Source organism: Pelmatolapia mariae, linkage group LG17, assembly GCF_036321145.2.
Source record: "Pelmatolapia mariae isolate MD_Pm_ZW linkage group LG17, Pm_UMD_F_2, whole genome shotgun sequence".
NCBI lineage: Eukaryota > Metazoa > Chordata > Actinopteri > Cichliformes > Cichlidae > Pelmatolapia > Pelmatolapia mariae.
In genome coordinates this window covers 20,806,805-20,834,616 of record NC_086242.1, presented here as the reverse complement: position 1 = coordinate 20,834,616, position 27,812 = coordinate 20,806,805, and the positions used below count along the sequence as shown (strand labels likewise).

General features: G+C 41.8%; 1 pseudogene; it reads right to left on the bottom strand.

The window, feature by feature from the left end:
- Window positions 1–27,812, bottom strand: part of LOC134615929 (NACHT, LRR and PYD domains-containing protein 14-like) — an 851,239-nt pseudogene that overhangs the window by 90,247 nt on the left and 733,180 nt on the right.

Sequence of the window (27,812 nt, the reverse complement as noted above, 5' to 3'; positions counted from 1 at the left end):
TTCATGTCATTCAAAATTTTTAACTTAAATTCAGCAATTAATTCATTTCAGTGCATACATTCAGATTCAAGCATTCACACTGCAGTTTCTTCAGAAAATGCACTTTCTAGTTATTATTATAGATTCCGTACGTTTTTTGTAGTCCTACTCCTTCAAAACCGTTCAACTTAGAAAAACCATTCAAACACCGTTAGATTCCTCTTCTTTTGGACACGACTGCTTCTATTTTTCTCATTTTTAACATTTATATTTTTAATTTTATTTAACTTTTTTCAACAAAAATTTCCCATGTATTTCAATGGGGAGACCCTTCAAATCCTCATTCAACTTACTCATTTTTAAACTCCTACTACTTCCACATACATTGACATAGAGCCACCATTCAAACTTTAAAACGAAGACAAGACATTCAACTATTCAACTTGTATTTATCTTTTCAATATCTATTATACTTTTTCTTCAGTTCCAGATTAAGTTTCATGATGTTTTTTCAGCCGTTTCAGAGTTTATAATGGGTGTGTATGGGACGGAATGTTGCCGCTAGAGTGAGACAGCTCAACTGCTAGAGTGGAAGCAGGTCGAAAATTAATCTTAAAATATTTTTTAAAACTGCTGCTGTGTCCACGGTGTTTGGTCTACAGGTATGATTTTACCCTCAAAACGTAGCCATCGCTGTCCTCTTTCATCCAATGTGTTTACTATTGTAGTAGGTGTTATGGTTCTTTCATAAATGTCACCAATGCACAGCCTACTCCCTCCAACTCCTCCATAGACTCTAATGTTAAAATGGCTCAGAAGGTTCGTTTGAAAACCAGAAGTACAGGCTGTCTTTACACTGTCACCACGTCCATATAATAAACTCCACAAGCATGAAAACTGAGAATTAGGTAGACTAGACATTGCTGTCGCTCACGGTGAAAGAATTTTGTCAATAGGACCTGTACTTTTCATTTGGGAGCGATTTGTTTCGACCTGACTTTTCTGTTCATTTTAAGCAGCAAAAGTGAGGTGCATGTCTGTGTGCGTGTGTACTGAGCCATTGGGTGCAGTCACTATAGCAACCAGGCTCACACCTGCCTGCCTAACGAGCTCTGTCTCTCACTGTGCCAAGATTCATCTTAAACACTTCTCTTTAAACTGCTGCTGTGTCCACAGTGTTTGCTCTACAGCCATCATTTTACCCTCAAAACGTCGCCATCGTTCTTCTCTTTCCAACACCGTGTCTTTCAAAGCTCATAGATACAAACTTTTTAAACTGTGTGGATCCAAGTGGAGGGTTCACATTTTAGTCATTCAGTTATTCAACGCATATGAACTTTTAATATTCATTCAGAGGTTTTTTGACTCTGAATTTTCCTTTCTCATTTTTATTGAAAAACCTTTCAGCTATTTTCCAACTTCTTCTCTGTGGATTTTAGCTTTTAGCAGTTCAGCACTTTTGTTTTCAGGCGACAATTTCTGTATTTTTCATGTCATTCAAAATTTTTAACTTAAATTCAGCAATTAATTCATTTCAGTGCATACATTCAGATTCAAGCATTCACACTGCAGTTTCTTCAGAAAATGCACTTTCTAGTTTCCTGATAACATTCACATTTACAATAATTGATTACACAGCAATGGAGAGTAGACTTTATCAAAGTAGATGTCTTTCTGAAAGTGCTGTAACTAAGTTTAAGAATATAATCCACCCACTGTTATCATCTTCAATGCCCTGTACCAACATAGAGCAGGGCAGCTATCTGAACGCTACTCCAACAGAGGTCGATTATCTTGTTAATAATTTTACCTCCTCACTACGTACGACTCTGGATACTGTAGCTCCAGTGAAAACTAAGGCCTCAAATCCGAAGTCCCTGACTCCGTGGTATAATTCTCAAACAGCAGATAACTCGTAAGCTGGAGAGGAAATGGCGTGTCACAAATTTAGAGGATCATCATTTAGCCTGGCGAAATAGTTTGCTGCTTTATAAGAAAGCCCTCCGCAAAGCCAGAACATCTTACTATTCGTCACTGATTGAAGAAAATAAGAACAACCCCAGGTTTCTCTTCAGCACTGTAGCCAGGCTGACAAAAAGTCAGAGCTCTACTGAGCCAACCATCCCTTTAACGTTAACTAGTAATGACTTCATGAACTTCTTCAGAAATAAAATTTTTATCATTAGAGAAAAAATTACCAATAATCATCCCACAGATGTAATATTATCTACAGCTACTTTTAGTACCATTGATGTTAAGTTAGTGTAACCCATATCAACTACTCCCTGTCACATGACCCACGTCAGCTGATTTGAGGTCCCTCTCCTGATTGGCTCCTTCCACGTCGCGGCAACTATGAAAACCGGCTGTGGAGGGATACTTCCGGGTTCGACTCCTGCTGTGGCTGTAAGCTTATTGCATATAGAACGGCGTTGGAAAACAAAGCGTTTCTCCCCTAAATTCATCTATAAACTCATTTCACCTCAGCGGTAAGTGTTCTTAACATCTACCAATAAAAACCTTTTAGTTGTTAGTAACCAGTCGATCGTTTTCGCAATTAAAAATGACTTTGTTCGGCGGCGTTCCCACCGCGAGCAGAACTCCGGTTCAAAAACCGCTGTTTTTGAACACTTTTATTTACTTAAGCACTTTAATGGGCTTACTTTGAAACAAAGTGCAATTGAATGATTGTTGTTATGTGTTGCCTTGAATTCGGCTATGCTGTCTGTTAGACAGTTGTTTTTCTTTATTGTTGTTTTTGTATTTGTTTGTAGCGAACGCTGCTGGAATGTATAGATTAAGCTACGTAGCCATGATGATTGCTAATTTAACTGTTGTACATTTGTTGATGATAATGATGATGATTCATGATTTGCATTGTTACATAGACTTGCAGAAAAATGTATTTGTTTACCGGTAAACTGAATTGATTTTGATTTACTAATGGACATTTTTCTGGCCTACAGGTCAGGTTTTTTTTTTCCCCCTTTTGAATTGATCTTCTTCATATTGAAGTGGCGAGCCGGTAGGACCATTCTTTGTTTTTTTTCCCCTCTTTCCCCCACTTTGCCGTCTTTGGATTACGGACATATTTCCCCACTATGAAGCTGGACCCTAAGGAGGAATTCCTTAAAAAGTGAACTCTACAAAAAAAAGAAACTTTAACAAAGGACCAAAAGGACTCTTAACAAAAAGGACTCTTGCACAGAAAAAATCACATTGATTTATTATTTAATTGTGGGCATTTATTTATGTTGTGTGTTGTATTAATTATTTTGTTCCATTTCCCCTTTCCCCCATTTATTCAATATATTTTTTGGTACAAGATATTACAGTCTTTGGTCTCGTCATTCACACCATCTAGGCTCCATAAAGAACCATTTCTTCTGCGCGTCGGTCAGTAAACTCATCCATTGCAATAAAACTAGCTCTTAAATAACTTTGCGTTACATTAGACTCTATTTCTCCAATCGATCTTTCTGAGTTAACTTCAATAATTAATTCCTCCAAACCATCAACGTGTCTTTTAGACCCCATTCCTACAACACTGCTTAAAGAAGTCCTGCCATTAATTAATTCTTCAATCTTAAATATAATCAACCTATCTCTAATAATTGGCTATGTACCACAGGCCTTCAAGGTGGCTGTAGTTAAACCCTTACTTAAAAAGCAATCTCTAGACCCAGCTGTCTTAGCTAATTATAGGCCAATCTCCAACCTTCCTTTCATATCAAAAATCCTTGAAAGAGTAGTTGTCAAACAGCTAACAGATCATCTGCAGAGGAATGGCTTATTTGAAGAGTTTCAGTCAGGTTTCAGAGCTCATCACAGCACAGAAACAGCTTTAGTGAAGGTTACAAATGATCTTCTTATGGCCTCTGACAGTGGACTCATCTCTGTGCTTGTCCTGCTAGACCTTAGTGCAGCGTTCGATACTGTTGATCATAATATCCTATTAGAGCGATTGGAACATGCTGTAGGTATTACAGGTACTGCGCTGCAGTGGTTTGTATCATATCTATCTAATAGACTCCAATTTGTTCAAGTAAATGAAGAGTCCTCTTCACACACTAAGGTCTATTATGGTGTTCCTCAGGGTTCAGTGCTAGGACCAATTCTATTTACATTATACATGCTTCCCCTAGGCAGCATCATTAGAAGACATAGCATAAATTTTCACTGCTATGCAGATGATACGCAGCTCTATCCATGAAGCCAGGTAACACACACCAATTAGTTAAACTGCAGGAATGTCTTAAAGACATAAAGACCTGGATGGCCGCTAACTTTCTGCTTCTTAATTCAGATAAAACTGAGGTTATTGTACTCGGCCCTGAAAATCTTAGAAATATGGTATCTAACCAGATTCTTACTCTGGATGGCATTACCTTGGCCTCCAGTAATGCTGTGAGGAACCTTGGAGTCATTTTTGACCAGGACATGTCCTTCAAGGCACATATTAAACAAATATGTAAGACTGCTCTCTTCCATTTGCGCAACATCTCTAAAATTAGAAATATCCTGTCTCAGAGTGACGCTGAAAAACTAGTTCATGCCTTCATTACTTCCAGGCTGGACTACTGTAATTCTTTATTATCAGGATGTCCTAAAAACTCGCTGAAAAGTCTTCAGCTAATCCAAAATGCTGCAGCAAGAGTACTGACAGGGACTAGAAAGAGAGAGCATATTTCTCCTGTACTGGCTTCCCTTCATTGGCTTCCTGTTAAATCCAGAATTGAATTCAAAATCCTGCTCCTCACTTACAAGGTCTTAAATAATCAGGCCCCATCTTATCTTAATGACCTTGTAGTACCATATCACCCTATTAGAGCACTTCGCTCTCGCTCTGCAGGCCTACTTGTTGTCCCTAGGGTATTTAAAAGTAGAATGGGAGGGAGAGTCTTCAGTTTTCAGGCCCCTCTTCTGTGGAACCAGCTTCCAGTTTGGATTCGGGAGACAGACACTATCTCTACTTTCAAGATTAGGCTTAAAACTTTCCTTTTTGCTAAAGCATATAGTTAGGGCTGGACCAGGTGACCCTGAATCCTCCCTTAGTTATGCTGCAATAGATGTAGGCTGCCGGGGATTCCCATGATGCATCGAGTTTTTCCTTTTCACCTTCTCACTCACTATGTGTTAATAGACCTCTCTGCATTGAATCATATCTGTTATTAATCTCTGTCTCTCTTCCACAGCATGTCTTTATCCTGTTTTCCTTCTTTCACCCCAACCGGTCGCAGCAGATGGCCGCCCCTCCCTGAGCCTGGTTCTGCCGGAGGTTTCTTCCTGTTAAAAGGGAGTTTTTCCTTCCCACTGTCGCCAAAGTGCTTGCTCATAGGGGGTCATATGATATGATTGTTGGGTTTTTCTCTGTATTTAATATTGTGCTATCTACTGTACAATATAAAGCGCCTTGAGGCGACTTTTGTTGTGATTTGGCACTATATAAATAAAATTGAATTGAAAGTCAGCCACAGTTTTTTTTTTTTTTTCATGCTGATTTAAAGAATGTTTGTATAATGTTTTGTCAATTTCATTTGTATTTTTCTGTTATGCATTCTTAAGTGAATGCAGCATAGCATTGTTCTGTGTTTTTGTCTGAAGTAAATTCTGAATCTTTTTCATCTCTAAATCTTGAACAAGAAAGGCTGTTCTAGAAGTTAACCTGTTGTCTGTGAAGCTTCTCAGTCATCCAGGTCATCATAATCTAAGGAGCTTGGAAAGAAAAGCGTCTGGATTTCTTTGTTTCTTGAAGAAGTTTCACCTGAGAAGCTTCTTCAGTTCTAAGAGGAACTCATGGAGAGTCCCAGATTTTAAGCCCTATGGGAGTGTCCCCAATAGAGCCATGGACCCACTATTGATCTTCTACCTAATTTTTCAAATACTCTCCAACCATTTTCTTCCACTTGTCTAATTTACGAGGCTGCAGTATATTTCAGTTGTCATGGAGCAAGAGCCCAAGTACACCCTGGATCGGTACCAAGGCAACCTTTCAAGCTCATGTTTAACTTACTTCAACTAAAATGTGAGAGTTCCGCTCAACGATTCTTATTTGTTCTTCGTAGGTAGATAACTGCACAGACAGCAGGCGTTTCAGACCTTTCAAACCAGCACCTCAAAACTACACACATTTCCACCTTAATAGTGGAGCATTCGAACTGTTGGGAAAAACTGCAGCCAAACCTCCAGCCTGTCCACCTTCTCTGGGCTGACTCACATGAGTATAATTCACAAATAAAATGGTCCTCTCCAGACCTTGATGATGTTTATTTTAAAAATATCAAATCAGGCTGATTTCAAGTTATAAAATTAGTTTACTATGAAGTCCTCTAACATTAAGAAAACCAAACTTTACCAAGGTGGACGGAGGTAGCGAAGACATTTTAGGTTGTAAGCGATTACAGGGCTCTAGACTAACTTTTTGACAAAAGTTAGGCGCACTCAAATTTTTCAACCACATCGCTTAACACCGCAGTTTTACATGTGCACTTTCTTTAGGGGGAAGTCCATACAGACAATATTCATTTCTAAATTATTAACTAACAAACTTGTGCTTAAAGTGCTTTGTCAATATTGTAGAAAATGTTAAACTTAATCATCATTTTGGCCTCCTCTGACGACCTGTTTGCTACTGCCTGCTGCTGAAAGGCAGTGGGGAGAGGGGACACTTGGGCAGTGCATTTATTGCAGCATATAATGTGTTTTCTGGATACACTGTGCTTTTTCAGCATTCAAAGATTGATGGCACCATGTCAGAGCTGGCTATGAATTTCAGACGGATCAGGCCTTAACTCAACACAAAAGTTATTAATAGTTCTTTTCATCTTTTCTTATTACCCACAGCTACATCCACTTCTGTCAGGCCTAGGCTGCTCACTAGGGCATCATCACTGATTTCTATAATCCATTCGATTCCGGTTCTCAAAGTCCTGATTCGATTCAATTTAGCCTCAGACAGTCAGAAATATTATAATTCTGATCATTTATCAGTACTGATACACATGAGACTTCATCAGAATTGTGAACATCACAGCAGATGCCTTTGTGTGAAAGTAACTGAGAATAAAACACAGAAAAACATGAAGGAGATTTTCCTGGCCTGGCGTTTTATAGCAGATAACCTTAAAAATATTCTGCAATTTTGCATAATTTTAAGAAGTTTAAATTTCTTCAGTATTGAACAGCAGAAATTAGGCTTTCTTGTCCGAGGTCATTTAAGTGAAAAAAGAAAAAGAAAAGAAAAAGACAGCGGCCGTCAGCGCTGTAAACAACGGTAGACTGGTGGGTAATAAGCGAATGAATAATGCAGAAAACAGAGATTTGAGACGGGAAACTGTTCTTGAAGTACAGAGAGAGAGCTGTGCATGAAGTGTGATTTTTATCATGGTGGAAGCAAAACAGCAAAACTCAGAGGGAATTCATGACGATATTGATCAAATGTGAAGCGTAGTTTGCTGCTTCTTTTGCTGCTGGCTTGGCGAATTTTGGTTGGAGAGAGACAAAACCTGCAGCTCAGAATCAGCGCAAAAAAGACGGAAACACAGCGCGAACCCGACGCATCAGAATCGCTAAGCTCCGACAGCGTGTCCGTGTTCGGGCCGTGGGGTGAGAAAGCCGAGAAAGACAAAGCTGATTCTGATGCGTCGGGTCCGCTCTGTGTTTACGTCTTTGTGTGGAATCCGTTAATGAATTGATATCGCTTTATTCAAGCTACTCACCTCTCTCTTCCACCTGCACTTTCAACTGGACCACGGCCAATCAGAGAGGTCCCGCCCTTGACTATCTCTGATTGGTTTAGTCCACGATAGGGGCATAATGTGTGTCTGTTGCTGACCACACGGAGAGTTGCAGAGATTTTTTTTTTCTTTGTTACCCGAAAATATTTTTTTTTAGTCGCACCACTGAAAAATTTGGTCACACTCTAGAGCCCTGGATTAATAAATTACACCTTACATGTATCAGTGTTCAGAGTGGAACTGACATAACAGGGACCGAGAGACCGGTCAACACATGTGGGCAGATGTGCTGACAGTGTAGGGGAAAGTATGCAGGTCGTGGATTCCCAGAGAGGTGGGACAGAAAGAGTTTATTAGTATTGCTGTTCCTGAAAGTAAAGGATCTTTGTTCTTAATCAAAGACTTAATAACAGTCTGGATTTTTGTGTGAGTAGACATGATTCAGCTTCAAACTTGGCAGATTAGTGTCTGCAGGAATGTGAAGAAACTGCCAAACCATTATTAAGCATGATTTTAATTTTTTTTAAAAAAGGGTTTTAATGGTTAAACACAGAATCATAATTGACATGTAATTTTGCTGCTAGTTAATCAAGCTTGATTGCTCTGTACTGATCAGAATATAATCAGGTGTAAGTTTAACCAGGATAATGAATAAGAAGATATATTCTAATAACAGGCCTCTTATTGAGAACCTGTGTGTAGAGTTTGTCCTTGGAAGCTGTGTAAGATCATTAAGTCATTATGATTTGGATTTCCATTGTTTTCCCAGTGTATAGTGTATAGTGCTGGTGGAGTGCTGCTGACTTCGACTGAGAAAATTGTCGGGAGGTGGAAGGAATACTTCGAGGACCTCCTTAATCCCACTGACACGTCTACCATGGAGGAAGCAGAGTCTGGAGATGAGGGGGATGATCTGCCAATTTCCGCGGGCAAGGTCACTGAGGCAGTTAAACAACTCCTTGGTGCAGAGCCCCTGGGGTGGATGAGGAGTGGATGTTGTAGGGCTGTCCTGGCTGACACGCCTCTACAATGTTGCGTGGAGATCAGGGGCAGTACCCCTGGACTGGCAGACCAGGCTGGTGGTCCCCATCTTCAAGAAGGGGGACTAGAGGGTGTGTTTCAACTACAGGGGGATCACACTCCTCAGCCTCCCTGGGAAAGTCTATGCCAGGGTGCTGGAAAGGAGAGTTCGTCCGCTAGTCAAACCTCAGATACAGGAGGAACAATGCGGTTTTTGTCCTGGTTGCGGAACACTGGACCAGCTCTTTATCCTCTCAAGGATACTTGAGGGTGCATGGGAGTTTGCCCAACCAGTCTCCATGTGTTTTGTGGACTTGGAGAAGGCATTCGACCGTGTCCCTTGGGGTGTCCTGTGGTAGGTGCTGCAGGAGAATGGGGTGTCTGGCCAAATGCTACGGGCCATTCGATCTCTATACAACCGTTGCAAGAGCTTGGTTCGCATTGCCGGCAACAAGTCCTACTCGTTCCCGGTGGGTGATGAGCTCCGCCAGGGCTGCCCTTTGTCACCGATTCTGTTCATAATTTTTATGGACAGGATTTCTAGGCACAGCCAAGTGGCGTAGGGCTTTCACTTCTGTGGCCTCAGAATCTTATCTCTGCTTTTCACGGATGATATGGTTCTGTTGGCTTTATCGGGTGATGGCCTCCAGCTCGCGCTGGAACGGTTCGCAGCCGAGTGTGAAGCAGCGGGAATGAGGATCAGCACTTCCAAATCTGAGACCATGGTTCTCAGCCAAAAAAGTCCCTTAGGGACTAGTAAAGCGCTAAACAAATGCAGGCCATTTACCATTTATTAGAATCAACACGGAACAGAAAGGTGAGAGTATCTTCTGATCCAGTTGTGATTATCCTCTCTAACCTCTTCTCCAAACAATCATAATGACATTTTTGGGGGGTTATTTTACATTTTCCTGTTTTTCTTTAACTGGTTTATTTATTTTTGTTAATCAACGTATTAGTTTTTAATCATGTTAAAAATTTCATTTAATAAAATGTGTTGAAATATTAACATTGAAATCCATGTTAAAATGTAAAATAATAATGGTATTTAGAAATAATTCCTTTTGTTCTTTGAAACTCCATGATCCATAAATGCTCTTTTAAATGATGAAACAACGCGTTTCATCATTTAAAAGAAAGCATTATTTTCAGTTAAAAGGGTCAGTTCTTACAAGCTGCTCTGTTGGGTCCACATCTGCTCACAGATCAACAAATATCATCTGTAGAGGCCCAGCATTCACCCACTGCTGTATTTCTACTGTCCACCTTTCTTCTTTGCACAGCACCGTTTGTTCATTAGTTTTTCTCTCTTTCTTCTTTCTGCATATTTTCCTATGTAACTTACTCTCAGCTCTGTGTCATTTGTTGTTTTTAATGTTGGAATTTATTTTATTAATATTGTTGTTAATTGTTATGTTGTTGTTTGTGTTTTCTTCTCTCTAAAGATTCTTAGGCCCCTCTGCAGCCCCTAATCTCCTCAGTGTGTTCAGCTAGTGCCAATGGGCCACACCTAGTCAGGTTTGGATAAAAGCATACCTGAGGCAGGCTTTCAGGAGGAGGCTCACTAGCCCTTGCCTTGGTAGTACCAGCTATTTTAGTCAACTTGCTATGTATTTTAAGATAAAACCTCCCCATATGGAAAAGAAATAGTAAAAACTTATATGATTTACTCATGAAAGTGGCCACTTTCTCATTACTTTCATATATTTTTTAGTAAGTATCCAAAACATACAAGTTTAATTTATATAATTTTTCAAGGGATCTTATATCTGTTTTCACTCTTGTATGCTTTTCATACAAGTTTCACACAAGACAGACACAAACTTTATAAGATTTATATATATCTTTTCCATATGGGTCTTCTCACTGAAATTTTGGTTTTCGTCTCCTTATTTCTGTTGCGGCTTTTGAGCCAGGTCATACCAGATGAAACTAAAATGACACTTGTTTGTTTTCTGCCTGTCAGTTTCAGTTTACAGATCTGCTTTTAATGGTTTGTCAGAGCATATTTCTAAACAGTGCTACATAAAATGACTATGATTATATACTTTTTTTATTATTATTATTATTATTATTATTATTATTATTATTATTATTTTGTCACAGTAGTGTGAAAATCAGGATGTCTGATCAGCTTATCTTCTGAATTCAGATCAACAGTTTGTAAAATATTCACAGAGATAACGTTTGTGTCCATGAACATCAATCATTACGCCTTTTACATGTCTCATTCATCCATTCATACAAACACAAGCTTTCATGTTTAATGTAACTGACTGTTGTCATTTTGTTTGTCAATGTAAAAGCCCAACAAGGGTTGAACATTAGCAGCAGCTACAAACTGTGTGCTCAGATCAGTTTCATGCTCCATGTCGGAACTATGTTTAACTGCATTGTCTCTTTTTAAAGAAATACTTTCAGCTTGACTGTGGGCCACATTTAAAGGTTTTTGGGGACATGAGGTCTGTGTGAAGAGGAACTGAAGCTGCATGAATCTCTAGTTCAAACTAAAGTTAAGAAGTAAAATGTATTTATATTGCTTTTCACGGATGAAAATAAAATCACAAAGTGCTTCACAATACAAAGAATGAGAATACAACATATAACAATGTCACAATAAAATACAACGTAAAAACAACAAATGAGTTGAAAGCTTGTCTATATAAAAATGTCTTCAGCTGCTTTTTAAAAGAATCTGAGCACAAAAACAGTGAAAGAGAATCCCACAAACGTGGTGCCGCTGCCTTAAAGGCCGAATCACCACAAGCTTTAAATGGAGTGCGTGGGGCCACCAGCAGACTCTGACCTGATGACCTTAGATGAATGTGGTTTCAGCAGGTCAGATAAATAATGGGGAGCTTGACCCTTGGCCCTAAATGTTAGAACTAAAATTTTAAAATGAAACCTAAAACCAGCGAAGAGAGGCCAAAACTGAGATCTTCTTCTGGTGTCTGTTAAGAGACATGCTGCAGCATTCTGCACAGTCTGAAGACGATTTAAGGCTGATTTGTTAAAACAAGTAAAAAGATTGTTACAGTAGTCTAAATGAGAGGAAATAAAAGCATGAATAATCATCTCAAGTTCAGGCTTTGACACCATTAGTTTTGAAATATTCCTTAGATGATAAAAACAGTTCTGGAACAGCTGCTTGAGCAACATCAAGCTGTCAAACATGACACCGAGGTTTCTAAGGCTTGATTTTACAGAAAAGTCAAAGAAGCTGATATGCTGCCTAACTTCTGAGATTATGTGGTCGGAAGCAATAATTAAAGTTTCAGTTTTACCAGAGTTTAGCTACAAGAAGTTGTCGTTTAACCATTGCTTGATTTCTGTTTGATTTCTGTCAGGCAATTACTTAAACTAGAACATTTATAAAACTCTTTGAAGGAACAGTATAACTGAATGTCATCAGCATAGAGGTGATAGGAAATATTATTGTAGCGCCTTATAATTTGGCCTAGGTGGAATACATAAAGGAAAAAGAGAATTGGACCCAAGACAGATCCCTGAGGTACCCCACAAGGCAGAATTGTTGATTTGGACATCATTTGATTCATACAAACAGTAAAAGATCTCCCAGATAAATATGACATAAACCATTTTAAAACAACAGCAGTAATCCCAGAGACATTCTTGAGCCTGTTTATCATGAGACTGATCTGCAGTATTAAAGGCATAGCTGAGATCCAACAGGACCTGAACTGAGGAGTCTGCTGCTATCAAGATATCACTAGATACTTTAAGTAAAGCCGTTTCAGTGGAGTGTGATTTACAAAAACCAGACTGAAAAACATCCATGACATCATATTTCTCCAGCATTGTTTTGATACTATTTTTTCTAAAATCTTTGATACAAAAAGCAATTTGGATTTTTGCCTGAAGAAGTTTCAGTTTAGTTTCAGCTTTATTTGTCATAGGCAAGTTAGCACAGGGTCAACATTGCAATGAAATGTGTTTGACAATGACTGATATATATCTATATATATATGAGATATTTTGATCATGGATTGGTAGGGAGTGTTTCAAAATGGAATGGAAAGGAGCACTATCCTAAAAAGAGAAAAACAATTACATACATGATAATGAGACTTGGTGAATAGTTATTTCAGCCATATGTTTTTTTTAACTACAGTAATCTCTCATCAACACCACAACCAAAGTGGTTATGGTGTGAATAAGGCACGGCGAGTCCACATGTCGGATTTCAGAGCCATTTTATTTGACACGGCGGCAGCTCACAAGCTACCAGCCGCACATACTTTACACCACAACAACACCACAAACCCTAATTCCCCTTAATTTAAGTCTAAATCAGAAAGATAGAGATTGTTCCCTTGTTTCAAAACCCACTAGTGTAATGATTTATGTTTATTTTATATCAAAGAAAAACTGCCAGTCAGTTGGAGATGAGTTCACATTCTGAAACATGAGACAAGGATGGCCACTCCTGTTTCCTTTTGTATAAGGAAGCTTAACCAGACTAGAGTCCACTGAGACCGTTGAGGAGGCCGACAGCACAGGAGTCCGAGCAGTTCAGGTGGCTGACCCGGAGGCCAGTGACAGAGACAAAATGGGTCTGGAGGCCGACTGCGCAGAAGGCAGCAGCGGCGACGAGGCAGGTCCGGAGGCTTCCCGCGCGGAAGGCAACGGCAACGACAGAGCAGGTCCAGAGGCCGAACGCGCAGGAGGCAGTGGCGGCGACGACGAAAGAGCAGGCCCGGAGGCCGACTGCGTGGGAGGCAGTGGCAGCAGCGACCTCAAGGATGATGATCTCCAGCTAGAGGCCTGGAAAGTGGCTGGCAGAGGTGAGGTGGTTCAGGCCGAGCTAGATCTAACGGCGGTGCAGCAACCGCGGGACCAGACGAGGCGGGACTAGACGGCAGCGTGGCAGCTGCGGAACCAGACGGCAGCGTGGCAGTTGCAGGTGGCGGCACTGCAGGCGACAGTGTGGAAGCCGCAGGCGATGGAGCAGGTGGTGGAACTGCAGGCAGCGGAATTGTAACAGTTGTTGGAAGCACTGCAGGTGGAAACACAGGAGGTGGCTGAGTGGGATCAGAGCCGTCAGCGGACACAAGGCGCTGAAGCGATTCCTCCGACCCTTCAGCGATGACAGACGGCTGAAGCGGCTCCTCTGGCCCCTCAGCGATGACAGGCTGCTGAACGGGCCCCTCGGACCCTCCGGCGGAGACAGGCTCAGAGCCAGTAGGTTAGGAGACCTCTGGCGGTGACGAGACAGGACCAACAGGCGCGGAGACCTCTGGCAGGGACGAGACAGGACCAACAGGCGCGGAGACCTCTGGCAGGGACGAGACAGGACCAGCAGGCGCGGAGACCTCTGGCAGGGACGAGACAGGACCAGCAGGCGCGGAGACCTCTGGCAGGGACGAGACAGGACCAGCAGGCGCGGAGACCTCTGGCAGGGACGAGACAGGACCAGCAGGCGCGGAGACCTCTGGCAGGGACGAGACAGGACCAGCAGGCGCGGAGACCTCTGGCAGGGACGAGACAGGACCAGCAGGCGCGGAGACCTCTGGCAGGGACGAGACAGGACCAGCAGGCGCGGAGACCTCTGGCAGGAACGAGACAGGACCAGCAGGCGCGGAGACCTCTGGCGGTGACGAGACAGGACCAGCAGGCGCGGAGACCTCTGGCAGGGACGACGCTGGTTTAAGCTGCGCAGGACAGTGACTCTGTTCAGGCAGTAACAGCAGGATGCAGTCCTTAGCTGGCCGAATGAGCTCACTAGAGCTCCCGGCGTAGAACGGAGGTGGTAGCGTTAACTCCTCTGAGCTCTCAGCAGGGACAAATTGCTGAGACAGCCCTGTTGAGCTCCCAGGACAAACAGGTTGCACTGGCTTCCTTGTGTCCAGAGTAAACTGAATGCTGAAATTCAGCCTCTGGGGAGGCCCTGGAGAGAGCAAAAGTCTCCAAGTTGGCCAGGTCTTGAGGAGCAACAGAAGTCTGTATGGGGCTATCCCCCTCCTGAAAATGAGTGGGCGGAGATAATGGTTAAATAGACGGTGGAGCTGATGGCTGAGGTGCAGGCAACACAGGTGACTGCACTGAGGTCGACTGAGCTGCAGATTGTAGTGGCGGTTGTGGTGAAAGTGGAGCTAGTAATTGAGTGGACGACTGAGCAGCAGGTGACTGAACTGAAGGTTGCTGGGCAGCTAAACGAGCTTCTGGCTGGCAGGTGACTGAACTGAAGGTTGCTGGGCAGCTAAACGAGCTTCAGGCTGGGCAGCTAAACGAGCTTCAGGCTGGGCAGCTTTTTCACTCACCACAGCCAACTGCTTTGACATCCTGGAGTCCAGCTGTGGGGTGACGTGCTGGTGGCCCGGCCGTCGTTTCCTTCCAGATGAGGGAACGTAAGTGCTGGAGGCAACTGTTGATGGTGAAGCAATGCAGGCCTGCTCTTCATCCTCTGAAAGCATTGCTGCCAGGAATGAGGCTGGCAAATGGTGGTCGGAGCAGGACATGAAGGGAGAAGAATTCTGTGGCAGCGGACTAGAAATGCCCTTCCTTTGCGGTGGCCGCTGCTCCTGTGTTGCAGGGAGCTCCTTGCTCTGCTGCTGCTGCGTGGATCGCCGGGACTGGACGAGGTCTGCTACCTCCTGGGCCTGTAATGTGGCCCGGGCTCGTTGCAGCTCCTTAACCACGCCCGTCACTTCCGGGAGCTGGCCAAAATGAGAATTTTTCTTTAAAATAGCCTCGATGGCGTTTATTCCTACCACCCTAGCCTTGATATCTGAGGTGGTGGAATCCGCATCATCAGTCCTTGGATGCGGGACAGGTCGTGGTCCCGGGATAAGCCCGCTGGGTCCATGTACTGGTCGCGACGTTCTGTCATGGCTGGCTGTGTGGCAGGCAGGCAGAAGTGGTGGACCCAAAATGCAGGACTCTTGGAGACAGGATTTAAAATGAAAACGCCGCTGTGCTGGAAAAACTCCTCATAAAAATAACTCTCACAGAAACAAAACAAAGTTGGAACACGACAAACACAGCATGGAGAAGGTACGATGCGACAGAGAGCACAGGAAAACACAGGGCTTATATACAGAGGGGAGTAATCAGGGAATGAGCAACAGGAGGGAGACACAGCTGGGAGAAATTAGGCTAACAAGACAGGGGAGAAGTAAAAATGTGAAATGACAGGATGTGGTGGTGGAGTGGAGGCTGTTTTTAGGAAGAAGCTCGCATGCAAACAACTCTTAACTGACTCTTATTTAAGTTTTGAACTTGTGATGTTTGTTGTTTGGGACGTCCCGGCCGACACTCTGTGCAGCTGTATACAGACCTAAAAAATATCACAAGGATTTTATTCAAGATTTCAATCTTTTTAGCTACTTTAATTGTCAGAGATTTTAATATTCACGTGCTGTCCCTCCAATCCACTGGCCAGAGAAGTTTGATAGACTCCTTCAGTCGTGCTCAGTTTGTGTTGGGCCCAACCCAGAAACAGGGTCATACGTTGGATCTTGTGCTGTCTTTAGGGTTACGGGTTCTAAACATGGAAACATGTGATGCTGTTTTTTCACTGTTGTGTTTGATTTTTTTTTTCCCACTGCCATTTTACTCCTCTTATTCCAACACCCCATTGTTGTCTATTTAACCCATCTGCAACAGAACAATTTCTATTGCTTTTTAAAAGCGACGATGGTACCGAGCAGATGACATCTAATTTTTATGATAAATGCCGAACTGTCCTTGATGAGGTTGCTCCTTTTAAAACTATGAAACCACAATCGGACCCGTGGATAAACGAGGCCGCTCGTTCAGCCAGACGAGAGAGCAGGAAGGCTGAACGTAAGTGGGAAAAAGATGCAGGTGTCTTTTCTGATGCTGAGAGACCGTCTGTACAGGTATCAGGACACTGTCAAAGCAGAAAAGTCAAAAGCTGTTTCTAATATTATTGAGAAATGCTCCAACAATCCTCAGCCTCTTTTTTTCCAATTATTTCTCCAGCTTCTCATATTAATAGCTCCTCAGAAACTTGTGAAAGGTTCCTGCAGTTTTTATCAATAACATAAAACAGCTTCGATCTATGATCGGCCGGCCTTCATATGACCTTTCTAAAATATTCACCTGCTCAGCTGTTTTTGATCAGTTTAAGCCTGTGTGGTTTGATCAGGTGGAGGAACGATGTGATGGTATAAAGACATCATCTTGTTGTTGTTTAAATATGTGTTGTTCCAACACATATTTAAAAAAAGATTTGAAAGGTTGTTGGTTCTGACATCTTAGCGATTTTTAACAGCAGTCTTAGTCCAGGTGTTATACAGCCTGTACTTAAAAAAAACTAATCTGGATCCTCTGTCCGCTCAAACTTCAGGCCTATTTCAAAGCTTCCCTTCTTGTCGAAGATTTTGTAAAAGATTATATTTGTTCAGCTGCAATCTGTTGTAAATGGAGAGGTTTCAGTCTGGTATTAAAGCTGTTCACAGCACTTTTAAAAGTTCTTAATGATCTTTTATCAGCCACTGACTCAGGAGACTCAGCTGTGCTTTTGGATCTGACCGCTGCCTTTGATACTGTTGACCACAGCATCTGGATCTCACCATTGGAGCATGGCGGCATCAAGGGCACTCTCTTACAGTGGTTCAGGTCTTTTATTAAATCGCATGCCAAAATTTCAGCTCAGTTGTACAGCGGTCTTTCTTCAAACTGAGGCTTTTATCTAAGGTGAGATGATTTATATCTTTTAAAAACCGTGAATGGGCAATCCACGTTTTCATTGCATCCCAGCTGGATTATTGTAACTCCTTATATGTTGGAGTTATCGGACCTGCCTGGCAAGACTGCAGCTGGTCCAGAAAGCTGCAGCTCATCTTCTGACATGAACTAAAAGATGTGAACATATTTCCCTGGTGCTTCGTCTCTTCATTGGCTCCCTGTCCATTTCAGAATTGAATTTAAAATTTTATTGTTGACTTGCAAAACCCTGAATGGACAGGCTCCCAGGTATTTGTCTTACCTCTTGCAGCCTTATGCGCCCTTTAGATCTCTTAGATCAAGTAATCTTTTGCTTTTAGCCGTACCAAGGTCGAGGCTGGTTCACAGAGGCGATCGAGCATTTGCAGTCGTAGCGCCAACGCTGTGGAATAATTTACCCCTACACATCAGACAGGCTCCTACTGTCAATCTTTTTAAATCTTATCTTAAAACACATTTGTATTTACTGGCTCTTAATACAGTATGAGAGTTATTTGTTATTTCATATTTGATGTTTCGTATTAATAGTTATTTTACTAGGTATTTTAAATTCTTGTGCAGCACTTTGGTGAACATTCCTGTTGTAATTAAATGTGCTATATAAATAAATAAACTATAAACTATTATTGTATGTGTATTAGGGCTGCAACAGTTCAACGATTAATTTGATTATAAAAAGTACTCGACACAAATTCTTTGATTCAATGCAGTGAGCCACTGTCGCCATGTGAACTCGAGTGTTCACATGGCGATGTGTGTTTCTGTGGCTAAAAGTAGACGTGTAATTCTGTGGCTAAAAGTAGACGTGTAATTTTGTGGCTAAAAGTAGACATGCAATAGAAACTTATTATGAGCAGCATATGAATAAAAACGTCTAGCCACATTAAGACCACACAACCTCCAGTTTGGCACAAAAACACTGGTAACACAACAGCAGTAATGATGATGGTGCTGGCACAGTTTAAGTGGACGAGTGAGATTATTTACATATTTTCTACATTTAATAATAAATGATCTTCTTAATAATTTCATAATAATTTTACCTCCTCACTACGTACGACTCTGGATACTGTAGCTTCGGTGAAAACTAAGGCCTCAAATCAGAAGTACCTGACTCCGTGGTATAATTCTCAAACACGTAGCCTAAAGCAGATAACTCGTAAGCTGGAGAGGAAATGGCGTGTCACAAATTTAGAAGATCATCATTGAGCCTGGAGAAATAGTTTGCTGCTTTATAAGAAAACCCTCCGCAAAGCCAGAACATCTTACTATAAACATCACTGATTGAAGAAAATAAGAACAACCCTAGGTTTCTCTTCACCACTGTAGCCAGGCTGACAGAAAGTCAGAGCACTGTTGAGCCAACCATCCCTTTAACGTGGGGCGATCGTGGCTCAAGAGTTGGCAGTTTGTCTTGTCATCGGAAGGTTGCCGGTCCCCAGCGTCCGGTTATATTTTAGAGCAGATGGCAGAGTTTCACTCCACTGAGAGAGCTCATGACGTAATTCTGAAGGCTAGACCGAGCAATTTCACAGTCGCTCACTTCCGGCCTATCTGGCCTTCAGAGGACCCAGCCCACTTATAGACCGCGAAGGCCCAGTCCTCAGGTGGATGCAGCCTCTGAATTTGGACAACCCCGCTGTTTCCGGCTGGACAATAATAGCGGTGACATTTAACTTGTTCTATCCGATAAGTAAGCACTGTAAAATTCTATTTTTCTGTACACACACACACACACACATATAAAAAACAAACACCCATCTCGCCCCTGCGGGCGGTTTATCCTTCAAGCTCGGGTCCTCTACCAGAGGCCTGGGAGCTTGAGGGTCCTGCGCAGTATCTTAGCTGTTTCCAGGACTGCGCTCTTCTGGACAGAGATCTCCGATGTTGTTCCCGGGATCTGCTGGAGCCATTCGTCTAGCTTGGGAGTCACGGCACCTAGTGCTCCAATTACCACGGGGACCACCGTTACCTTCACCCTCCACATCCTCTCGAGCTCTTCTCTGAGCCCTTGGTATTTCTCCAGCTTCTCGTGTTCCTTCTTTCTGATGTTGCTGTCATTCGGAACCGCTACATCAATCACTACGGCCGTCTTCTTCTGTTTGTCTATCACCACTATGACCGGTTGGTTAGCCACCACCATTTTGTCCGTCTGTATCTGGAAGTCCCACAGGATCTTAGCCCGGTCATTCTCCACCACCCTTGGGGGCGTCTCCCATTTTGACCTCGGAACTTCCAGGCCATACTCGGCACAGATGTTTCTGTATACTATGCCGGCCACTTGGTTATGGCGCTCCATGTATGCCCTGCCTGCTAGCATCTTGCACCCTGCTGTTATGTGCTGGATTGTCTCAGGGGCATCTTTACACAGCCTGCACCTGGGGTCTTGCCTGGTGTGATAGACCCCAGCCTCTATGGATCTTGTACTCAGAGCTTGTTCTTGTGCTGCCATGATTAGTGCCTCTGTGCTGTCTTTCAGTCCAGCTTTGTCCAGCCACTGGTAGGATTTCTGGATATCAGCCACCTCCTCTATCTGCCGGTGGTACATACTGTGCAGGGGCCTGTCCTTCCATGATGGTTCCTCGTCTCCCTCCTCTTTCTTGGGTTTCTGCTGCCTGAGGTATTCACTGAGCACTCGGTCAGTTGGGGCCATCTTCCCAATGTATTCTTGGATGTTCGTTGTCTCATCCTGGACTGTGATGCTGACACTCACCAGTCCCCGGCCCCCTTCCTTCCGCTTAGCGTACAGCCTCAAGGTGCTGGACTTGGGGTGAAACCCTCCATGCATGGTAAGGAGCTTTCTTGTCTTTATGTCAGTGGCTTCTATCTCCTCCTTTGGCCAACTTATTATACCAGCTGGGTACCTGATCACGGGCAGGGCGTAGGTGTTGATAGCCCGGATCTTGTTCTTACCGTTCAGCTGACTCCTCAGGACTTGCCTGACCCTCTGCAGGTACTTGGTGGTTGCAGCTTTCCTAGCGGCCTCTTCATTGGTTCCCATTCGCCTGCGGGATCCCCAGGTACTTGTAACTGTCCTCTATGTCTGCAATGTTGCCTTCTGGTAGCTCGATCCCCTCAGTTCTGACTACCTTCCCTCTCTTCCTCTCTCTTTGTAACAAAGATATATATATATATATTTATTAGGGGTGCAACGATACACAAAATTCATGGTTCGGTTCGGTTCGATACTTTGGTGTCACGGTTCGATATTTTTTCGATACAAAAAATGTTCATGCTTTTTTAATTTGTCATTTATTAAAATTATAAATATATATTTTAACTCAAAAGTACAGTTTTTAAATTTAATGTTGCTGAAACGACAAAGTAATAAAAAAAATAATATCTGATGGAGAAATCCCTCATCTTTGGAAAAGAGAGTTTATTATAGAGAAATGGCTCTTTCCAAAATAAAAGCTATACTATACGCTTCTTCTGGGGTATACTCTCAGCAGCATATTAAACATATCAGGTCCCCATAAGGAGAATCATGTGCTAACGGCTGTCTAAATGACACGGGTAAAGTTTGTAGCATGCGTGCTTGTTGTTTTTGTCTGCTTCCACTTGTCTTTGCACTAGGATGATGTCGGAGTAAATGTGCAGTCATATTCATTGTGTTCCCACTAGTGCTGTCAGCGTTAATCTGAAATGACGTTAACGCCACAACACGGCAAATCTCCGTTAACGAGCTACCGCGGATCGCCCCGTGAGTGGGGCTGGACGGCGTCAACACGTTAACGAGCAAACTGCGCTAACGCAGTAGTTCCCACCCATGTAATTGAGCATTGCGTGGCACATCCGACATACTGTTTTACTTTTGTCCATGACGCGCTTACCTTCAGGGTCATATTTCACATGAAGACCAAAATAGTTCCAAAGGCCATATCTGAATGAGGGTGGGGGAGGTTCAATTTGCCATGTTGCAAGGAGCTTAGCTTCTGTCTTGCTAGCTTGCGCTGCGCTCAGTGGATCTGCGCTCGACAGTGCAGCCTAGGCGGAGTAGTCGAACGCAGATCCACTGAGCTCTCAACACAGACAGCATCGTCAGAAGAAAAGTTGATAAAATAAATTAAAAATTTTGTATTGTTCGATACACATGCGTACCGAACCGAAAGCACTGTATCGAACGGTTCAATATCGATACGAGTATCGTTGCACCCCTAATATATATGTGTGTATATACACACCACTCCCCCATGCCCCCACAACAGCCCTTTAGAATGTCTCCCTAATTCTGAGGTCTCAAGGTTGGCAAGTATGGCCACAGGTGAGTTTCCTTAGCTGTGTCCCAATCCAGCGACCGCACGCTTTGTAGTGCACAATTGGAGACCGATTAACTCACATCGACGTGACGAAGGCTGTCCCAAGTCGAAGTGTACTCCAAAAGCGCACAGTTCATTTCCCCAAATTTGAAGTGTGGTCCTGTGTAGACTTCGTGGTCCCATATATCCCACAATTCGTAGCGCGGCAGTGGGTGTGGATGATTTTTTTGGGGGAATACAAAGGGCGGACGGCTGAGAAGTAAACTTTCAAAAGTAAGTACTGAATATTATGTCACTTATTTATGTGCTAATGTTTAATAATGAAGAATATTAAAACATTACTGTTGGCCACATGTCGGCAAAGTTATGTGACATTAGTAATGTTTGTACTAACTTGGTTTTAAAGCCTTTACTTTAAAATATACACCGTTCAATAGTTGACCTTAATCTTACAGAGAATGTGATGATTTTATGGATAATTAAAGTCAGTCATATATCCACAAACACAACAAGCTGAAAGTCAGTGAATGCTGCTCGGTTTGCAGTCCTGAATATCACGGCACAAGCAGGATTCACTGCACTGTTAATGTGCAAAAGAAGCGCGTATTCCCGGAAATTCCGATAAATTCCGAGAATACGCGCTTCTTTTGCGGTGGAGGAACGCCAAAGTAATTGATTACGGGGCTCGTTTCTTCAACATCTTCAAGAGTTCTGAACAAATCTACGTCCTCCTCCAGAAAATCTTATGTACTCAAACGCACGTTGCAACTGCTTATCTGGTGCGCGTCTTTTATTTGACAGCGAATGCGCACCTGTGGACCACTTATGCGCAGCCCTGGTTATATTGCTGCCTCTGTTCAGTGGTGTCGAGCCAAACGGACTTTAACGTGTGTTTGAACGAGCTGACGGTTCACTCGTTAAGCTGAAAGAAAGATGCTTTAATCACAGGAGTCACACATGTGTCCACTGTACCATCTGGGAACTCGTCTTGTTTAGCACTCGTAATAACACAAACACTAAATCCTCCTTCTCTTGTGCTGTTTTGTAGCAGTGTGTACACCTGAGACTGTCACCTGTCTCTCTGTCCTGCACTCTCTCTCTTTTTCTTTCTCTCCGATTGTGTAATAAAAGTATGAACATGTATTTATAAGTTACACTTGTGTTTGAATCCTGCAGCTTATCACACATTTGATTTCCATGTGTGACAACTGCAAGTGTCCAGATTGAGGACAGACTGAGGGACCCACTGCTGCACATCATCTGTGAGGCTTTGCACCCCTGATGATCCACCAGGACAAACTCAGCAGTGTGTGAGGAAGAGGAGGAGGAAGAGCCAGCAGCAGCTGACAGATGGAGAGAATAGACAGACTGTTCCCTGTTTGTGAAGGACTGCTAGAAAAGTTAAAAATAACTAATTGTCTGTCCTGAATCAGTCTTATTAGGTAATTTTCAAATAATTTTATCATCCCAGTGTTTTCAGTGTGGGAGAAAGTACTCAGGGCCTTCAAGTTACACACTATGAAAGGCAGCAACAAGTTTATCATTCAGAAATCTAAAGTATGTATCAGCAGCAGAATGGACCTAAAAATAAATGTTTGTTTCAGTTCTATGAAGCTTTGAGTATTTTGGATTAGTAGTACTACTATGTTTGTTGCATCATATTACTGTAATTGTTTATATCAGGGTTCATACGCCTTTTTCAAGGTCAAATTCAAGTACTTTTTAAGCTTTTCCAGCACATGCCCCCCCACCAAAAAAAAAGAATGCATGTTTCAATTCACATCACCTCAGTAAGACCATGTGAAAATTAAAACAAATCATCCTAGGTGAACTTAAACACCTTTGTTCACCTTTTGTTAAGAAATAGAAAAACGCACCACACAAAAATACAGCAAAAGGAAACGGTCGCCTTATATACATAGTGTATAAACTCAAAATGCACATTTCACATAAAAATTAAGAACAAATCAACTTGTTAGAGATATTCTTCTCCTGTTGAAAAAAACAAAAAAAGAAAAAAGAAATAAATAAGTCTTCTCATCAGATATTGATGCTTCTTTCCTGTGTGACAAAAAATAGGCGACAGATGTTTGTTTGTTTTTTAAGTTAATTCCCAATAAAACTGTTTTATTGCTAACTACATTGCTGAAGTCCTAAATGATCACCTTTAAAGTGTTTGTGCTAATAACATCATGTACAGTCAGACAGGCATGGAGAACAGCACTGACTGGGAGAGGCTTTGAACAGATCACATAGTTCAATTTAACATATAAGACTTTAAGAATGCACAAGCATCTACTTAAAATCTATTTAATTTATCATCTGTGATATTATTATGTACAGTTCCAATGTATTTTGTTCATCTCCCTTAAATAAACAGGCAGCCTTAAAGTATGAAATATTCATATACAAATACACATATAAATGTGTCTACTGTCTCAGTGGCCGATAGAGCCCCACAGGTCTCAGTGTGAGCTTGAAGACATTTATAATGTTTAAGTAGTTTAATGTGTCGGTGCTGACGATAAACACATTTTGAATGAAAGCCGGGGAACTTTGGTAGCACAGAAACAAGTGGCTATTCTTTGTGACCATATGGATCGGTCCCTCATCTTACCATTATTTCAAATACTCAAAAAAGCTGGTGTCCAGGGTATAATTGGCCATGTTTGACTACTTTTGATTTGGCCTCTATATTTCACCTTTAAAAACTGTTTATCTTGCCAATCTGTTATTTTCTCATTTTGACATACTGTATCAGCCCAATTTATCTAAATTCAGACAAAATTTAAAATACAAGTAGAAAGTGATATTTTTGACTGTAAAAACCACAAACATGTTTAACGAATCATTTTCATAACTTGAAATGCGAATAGAAATTGTACATTTTTAAAAAAATATGCACAAGTTTTGCAAACAACAAAGTTATATGGTACTATTTACCTAAAAATACAGCCAAGGCTCAGACGTTTTTTATATAACCATTTAAAACTATTTACAGAACAATCAGGTGTTCTGCATCAAATAAGAAGGCACACAAATTATTTATGCAACTCCAAAAATAGTTTGTGTCCACTATAAGACAGATGAGAACAACACAAGGATAAATCCTGCAGGTCTGACAGCAGGTGTGTCACTCCTGTTTTCCATGTGGGGACAGCGTTTACACTGCAATCTGCCTTTGGTGGCTTTTTTGCAACAACTGTGACATTCACTAGTAGAACTGACACACAAAACAACGACTACACTACACACTAACTACACAAGACAACACACTAACTTGAAAGTCCAAACACGGTAAACGTCACAAATTTCTCATGTATCAAATCTCTCTCTCTCTTTCGCTCACTCCTAAAACTTCCCCCTCTTCCCAAACAACCAAATGCCACATGTTGTCATATCATTTTTTGATTGGTCGACATGGTACATTTTTCCACCAATAGGGAAGGAGTGTTTTTTTGGGTTTTTTTACTCAAAAGCAAAACGTGTTTGCTAGCGCTCTCCATAGAAAACGTCGTTTTTACCGTTTCTTCCCGGAGTAAACGCCACTGTTTTATTAAAAACAAAAAACATCGGTTTTACGTGGCCTATCAAAACAATTTAAAAACTGGTATATAGTTTGAAGTCCGCACGTTCGACCCAAGTTGAAGACTCTGGAGACTCTGGGTCCGTCGATCCCAGAGGGTTAATCAGAAAGCCTTAAGTTGGCTAGCTATGTATCGGGCTAATGTTTAAAGCTTTCACGTGGGTAAATTAACTCATATTACTGCTAAGGAATGTTAGCTAAGTTCACAACATATTCCATAATAGCGCTGCCATACTGCATCACACTAAGTGCACTTCAATCATTTCTCCAGCAAGTTTGATAGCTAGCAAAATAATAATCATAATTTTAAAAAATAGCATGTGTAACGTACAAGTACTGGAAAATTATTTACTAGGACTCACCTATCATGGGACTGGAGAGCGCGAACTCCGCTCTTGTCGTTTTCCATCAAACACTCATTAAAACAGCAACCTACAGGTATGTTAGCGTACTCATCCCCGACTGGCCGAGGGAGGGGCGGGGTCACACGTTGAAACAGACAGAGGTGCAAGGCAGCCCAGGCGGGGAAATTTTTCTTTTACATTTTGCAACTATCTGATTGAAAACTATTCAATCAGATAGTTGTTTGTGGTGAATGAAATACAGTTAGACTTTCAAGCACTTTTAAGCACCACATCTGAAATTTAAGCACTTTACAAACCTTGAACAGACAACATTAAAATTCAAGCATTTTCAAGGATTTCAAGCACCCGTACGAACCCTGTTATATGCTTTATATATTTTGAGGTAAGTTGATCTATAGTGTTACATCACATTCTATAAGGATGTTATGTGTTTGTATACTTTCTGCCCAGTTTGACCCATTTAGCAGAAGTCAGCCTGTTTAAGGCTCTGATATCTATTCTGTATGACTTAAAGCAGTTATGACATGGTATGATTTTCTCACCCAATAAAGGAATATTTAATATATCAGTCTACTCTTCATTCTATCAGAAACAGTTATCACAGCTCGCACATTTTCTCTTTACACATATATGTAAGCATTGAGCCAAATTTAGTAATGCAAACATACTAAAAGAACAACATTTGTCTCTTACATATAATACATCTATATATACACTGTCACAGATACTTGTCTGTGAGTGAAGATTTAAGGCAGGCGTGTCCAAAGTCCGGCCCGCAAGTAATTTTATAAATTGAATAGAATATGGCCCGCACTTCAACTTTTGCCTGAGTGTATTGCACTTCTTAGTTTTAACACCAGGGGGAGCTACTGTTGATCAAGGCAGTTGCTCCACCAAAAAGGACAATCACAGAAGAAATTTACCCCCAAGTTACTAAACATGGCAGAACCAAAGAAGCGAAAGATAGAAAGTGAATGCAGAAAATTTCAGACAAGGTGGGAGAGTGAATATTTCTTCAAAGAATTCAAGGGGAAGTGTATCTGTTTGATTTGCACTGAAACTGTGGCAGTTATGAAAGAGTATAATGTACGACGTCATTATGAAACCAAACATCAGGCCTATGCATCCTACACTGGTGCTGAGCGAGAGCAGAAATTAAAGCAAATGCTAGCTCTCCTGCAGGGTCAGCAACAGTATTTTTTTTCGTGCTCAAATTGTCCAGAAAAAGGCTCCAATAGCAGCTATGAGGTCGCCCAAGTCATCGCAAGACATGGCAAGCCTTTTTCAGATGGAGACCTCATAAAACACTGCCTCGTTAAAGTCACCGAAATAATGTGCCCGGAAACAGTGCAGGACTTCAACAACGTCAGCATGTCCAGAAATACAGTTGTGCGACGCATTGAAGACTCGTCAGCCAACATTAAACTGCAAATGCTGTGCTTTTGATTTTTACTCCATCGCATGCGATTAGAGTACCGATGCCACAGACACCACACAGCTGCTAATTTCTTTGCGGGGAGTGGACGAGAGCACGAGCACTTTAGGTGAGTAAAAAAATGTATTCCACAGTACCCATGTGTTAATGTGCAGGTACACATGCTTCAAATATCAATAATGCGCATCAATTCTGTCACTACCCTGCTTTTGCGCACCACTTTCTTATATGCGTTTTTCTTGTTAACACACAGAGTACACACCGCTCGCACACGCAAAGTCAGCTGATCTCATCTGATGCAGGATCTGCTCCTTGGTCAAGTGACATTTGTCTGGATTTTTGCCACGAGTGGCGATCAGCACCGCAGCCGGATGGCCCGATTTACATACTCAGCGCAGCTGATACTCACCAGAATAATTTACTAAAATTATATGGACTCCTGTTATTAAGTCCAGTGCAGTCTGTTAATGTTGATAACAGTTTCAAACGAACGTTAATAGATGTTTTGCTAAGCCTAATAACTTAAATAACAAACTTGAAATTTACCCATCCCATTTTCCCCTTTATTGTTTTTTTCTCTGTTCTGTAAATCTTCTGTCCAAGAAGAAATCTGCTGCTGTTCTGAGAATGAGCTACCAAAGCTTTTTCTGAATAAATCAATAAAGATCCATTTATGGAAAACTGTGATGAAGGCAGTTTTGTCTTTAATTATATTCAACA